The following is a 5,176-nucleotide window of genomic DNA, read 5'->3' on the forward strand; positions in this document are numbered from 1 at the left end:
GTGTGTGTGTGTGTGTGTGTGTGTGTGTGTGTGTGTGTGTGTGTGTGAGGATCAAATGAGATAAGGTATGTAAAGGGCTTCTCAGACATTAATGAGCTATATAAAGATTTGCTGGCTATTATTATTACTACCTGTTCGAGGGCACAGGGCAAGCCACTTCACAGTTCTCGTCCCGTTTCCTCCTCTGGAAAATGAAAGGATCTGAAAAAAAAAAAAAAAACAGAGAAACTTTACGGAGAGAGTTGACCCCAGAATAAGGAAAATCAGGGTTCAAGACCTGACTCTGACTGACTGTGAGTCTGAGCACGTCACTTTAGCCGGCAAGTCTCGGTGCCCGAGGCAACTCTTTAAGGTTATAGATCTTCATTGGTAAAGAAAGCTCCCTACATGATATCACTGGGTCTGTTTGTCAGAGAAAAGGAGGGGATTGAACCAACTGACCTCTAAGGTTCCTTCCAGTGCTAAAATCCCAGGATCCTCTCTCCGGAACCATCTTTTCCTAATGTCGGACCTGCCTTCTACTGAAGTTGGAGCCTCTCCTTAAATTAAAGGTCATGGAGGGAGGGAAGGTTACCTTGCTTAAAGTGTGAATCCCTGCCTTTCCCCAAGTCTCTTCCAGCTCCAGCTCTCTACTACCTGGGCCCCAACAGGGAGGAGATAAAGCATTTGCCATGAAGCTGAAAGAACCCAGTTTTTCGTGAGCTCCCTCTGAGTTTTATTCTTCTTTTCCCTAGCTTCTACCTTGTGGTCCTTGGCTGCTTCCATGTTGCAGCTGAAGAGGATTTGTAAGAAAAGATACAATAAATGAAGCACAGGTTTAAAAAGTAAATAACATATTTAGGTGAAAATTTAAGGGTTGCAAATCACTTTCTTCAAAACAACTTATACAGTGAGTGTGAATATGCCCATTTTTAAAAGATGAGTTAACCCAGGCATTTTGGGATTTAAGTGACATGTACAATCAAGGTCACTTGATAGTAATCAAGTAGTAGTCAGTCATTTTATCCCTTACCTAAAAGCCTTGTACTTTCTCACTAATAGAACAGCCTGATGAAGTGGAAAACGTGCTGATTTTGCTGTTAGAAAACATGGGTTCAAATCCTGACCTTTCTATTTCTTACCTGTGTCTTTGGGCAAATTTCCTCTTTGGTAAAGTGAGAGGGTCAGAATCTGGGGACCTTTAAGATTCCTTCCAGCTCTAATTTACAACCCTAAATTTACAATCCATCTGAATTACCATGAAGAAATAAGTATAAGAGAGAGAATTTGAACCCAGAGGCCTAGTTCACTGTTCTTTTCACTAAAGGAAAACAGGAGGACTTTGCAGACCAAAACTTCAGCAGCAGAGGTCATATCTACATTGTGCCCCCTCAAATATTCATAGCATCACTGACCCTCCTTTCTCATCATAGCTTGAATCAATAGTGATGAAGATTGATGCAAATAACCACAGAAGCCAGAAACAGTCATCACTCCTCACCTAAAATATAGTAGGAACACTTTGTCTTACACTTTGAACTTGTTTGGTCTTTTGGATGACAACACTGTTTTCTTGGGCAAAAAGGGAAGGAAAACCTGGCTCCTTGATGCTGGGAGGGCATTCGGGGGAGGAGGGAGAGGGGAAGAAGGTGTAGGCTACTGAAGAAACTTGGGGGAATCTGTTTTAGTAGGAGTGAGGGCACAGGAAGGAGCAGCAACTTCTTATCCTCTTCAGGAATTCTTTTTATTTGAAGAGGGCTTTTTCATTTTCAAAGCACTTTCACGGAAAACCTAGAATATTAGCTGGAAGGGACCTTGGAACATAGAGTGTTAGAAGGCAGAGTTGGAAGGAAGCTAAGAGATCATTCAACAGTCATTTAAGCAGCCTAGTAGGCTAGTAAGGGTATGGGGAAAGGCCAGGGTGGTGGGGAATATCAGGATAAATATATGACAAAGACCCTCCCTTGAGAAAGGATTTTACAAACTAGTGGATTATTTAATCCAACCTCATTTTTCAGAGACCAATATAATCTTTAAAACTAGGGAGGAGGGTAGAGCAAGAACTATTTTCATTTCATAGATGTCAAATCATGCCTTAGAAAGTTCTCCTTTCACACACAGCAAGTTGGTGCCAAATTTGGGAGTCAGGGTCCAGGCCTCCTGACTACCAGCTCTCTCTTACCTAAGAAACACAACATACCTTCTCATAGTAATTGGCAATTAAGCTTACAATCTAGTTAAATCCCTATAAAAAAAAATAGAAGCTCAAATAAGCAAGCAGCTGGCTTTATTTTTAGGTAGAAGGAAACTAGAAAGAAAGAAATATGCACATTCCAGCTTCTAAAGCCACGAAACTCTCACATCATCTCAAAGCAGTCTACTGATTTAAGCTCATTTTCTTTCTTTCTTTCTTTTTTTTGGAGACACACATCTGAGGACAGAGTTTTTCAACTGAGCTCTCCTCAATCCATAAAAAACAAGGTTTATATGGAGAATGGTGACTCTTAACTATAGTACAAAGCCAGTAATGTAAATAGATATATACACAATATAAGATTCCTACAAATATTATTTAAGTAAATAGAAATTACACATTTATCCCCATAGAAGAGACTGTAGAAAGCATGAAGTGCTTCTTCTCATTAATGATTTTGTTTGCCCCATTATAGTTGTAGGAAGTTCTATACTGCTGTTGGGTCTTTCAAGGAACTCTTTCAAGGAACTTTTACTAAGTGTGGAGGACTGTCCTATAAAGATTAAAGAAGGCAAGGTCCTGCCCACAGTTACAGTAGCCATTTTGGAAAGACATCAGGGATGTCTTTGGAGGAGACCCTCAAATCCTCCCTCCCATTTCTACCTCTATATTTTACTAGACATTTCTGAATTTCTGTGAATGAAAAAATCTGTCACCTGCTAGTTAACTAATAGTGACTAATTTCTTCAAACTCATCTATATTTTTTACCCCCACACCCATATGGGGAGCGTTCTAAACTTATAGTGCCCAACAGAAGTTTTACCCTACTGATCTAGCCTTCCTACCGTGATGAGGCACTGGAGGACTACTTTAGTGAAGGAAGAGGCTTTGGTGATGCTCATGATGACAGCACCTCTCCTTTTTGCCATAATACACAGTTTACAAAGTTATTTTCCCCAAACTCTTTTTTTTTAAACAATTGGGGTTAAGTAATTTGCTCAAGGTTACACGGCCAGTTATTTCTGTGTGTGGTGCTAAGTATCTGAGCCCGGGATTAGATCCCCAGGTCATCCCCACACTGGGGCAAGAGCTCTTACTCACTGTGCTACCTGGCTGACCCTCCCCAAACTCTTGAAGAAAATATCATTTATTATATTTCTCGAATTCAGAAACCAAGGCTCAAAGAGATGGAAATGACTTTTTCCAAGTTCACAAAGAAATCAGAGGCATGCTCTATCAGATTGTATGCCATTGTGTGTGCAGGGAGTATGGATCTAGAACTCAAAATCTTATAAAAGTGAATGTTAAAAACTAAAAAGAAATAAGTAAAATTAAAAAGCAGAAATTAGAGACATGGTTGGAGTTAGGCCCAGGTGTGCTGATACAAAATGCAGAAATCTTTACATTGCATCACACCACTTTGCTCACCAACAAGCTATCCAGAAGATGCAGTTGAGCAGCACTGTTCAGTGGCTAGAAAGACAACCTTAGGGTCAGGACAAGCTGGTTCCAGCTCCTGGCACATGTTGGCTGTGTGACCCTGGGCAAGCACTTGACCTATCAGTGCCCTAAGCAACTTGCTAAAGCTATACTTTTAACTGCATAGGTGTTGATCTGCATTGGTTGGGGGAGGGGAGTGTCTTCATCTGGGAGCTCCCTATATGAATGAAATTTCAATTATCATCCATCCTATCTAAAATTAATTTGAAACAGAAATCTCTCAATCACATGTTTGCTACACCAATTCTGTTGCCTTGTATGGTAAGTTTATACCATACTATATTCCCTGTGATGACTGCTCTTGGAAGGTTTCTTAATATCAGAGTACAAGGGGACTCTTAAGTACCCATCCGGCTCTAAATATTTGCCTCTTACTTTAAAATGGGGAGACTAATAACCAGAGGAGGCTAGAATGATAAAACTCATAATGGCAGAGCTAGAAGAAACCTCAGAACATAAAATGTCAGAGCTGGAAGGGGTCTTAGAACACAATATCAGAGCTAGAAGAGACCTTTAGAACACAGAACATCAGAGTTAGAAGGGTCCGTTGGGCAATGAATACCAGAGAGAAGAGATCAGTACACCATCTCCAATGGCATACTGTCTCCACAAAAGAAATAGAAATATCATATATGTGTATGTATACACACATGTGTGTATATATGTGCAGACATGTATACATTATATATACAGATGTGTGTATATGTATACACAGACAATACATATATATGAAATATATATATTCCATGTACTACTCTTTCTAATTATATTATTCTATGCTCTACCACTCAGTTCAATTTAATTTAACCTTATTACTTATTAAGTGACTCATGTGCAGGGCACTGTACTAGATGCTGAGACAAATATAAAGTTTCCCAGTTCCTGACCACAAAGAATTTACAGGCCATAAAGACAAATAACACCTACTCCTCCCTTAAATTTCCCTATTTCCTTCTATATACCCAGCTTTACAATCTTGAACTCTTCCCTCTTGCCCTTCCTCTAGCCTCCATCAGCTGACCAGGCTTGCTTATTCTAGCTCTACACATGTCTCTTTTATTTGCTCTCTTCTCTCTCCTTCTACAGCCACCTTCCTAACAGAACTCCTCATCATCCAGGTAATTTCCATATCCTCCGAATTCCTGTATCCAGTTTTTTTTTTGAGGGGGGAGGGCAGGGCAATTGGGTTAAGTGACTTGCCCAAAGTCACATGGCTAGTGTTAAGTGTCTGAGGTCGGATTTGAACTCAGGTCCTCCTGACTCCAGGACTGGTGCCCTACTAACTGCGCCACCTAACTGCCCCTCTGCATCCAGCTTTACCCCTCACTAATCTCTCCTTCACACAGTTACCAAGATAGTTTCCTAAAGCATAGATCTGACGACACCCGCCTCCCCCGCCCCCCATTCACAAACCATTAGTGGCTTCTTATTCCTTTGGAATGAAATACGACCTTCTCCATTTTTCCATTGAGAGCCCTTCACAATTGGGTTCTAGTCTGTTT

Source organism: Petaurus breviceps, unplaced genomic scaffold (assembly GCF_028583685.1).
Source record: "Petaurus breviceps papuanus isolate PSGF00001 unplaced genomic scaffold, PetGlider_PUasm1.0 551, whole genome shotgun sequence".
Taxonomy (NCBI): domain Eukaryota; kingdom Metazoa; phylum Chordata; class Mammalia; order Diprotodontia; family Petauridae; genus Petaurus; species Petaurus breviceps.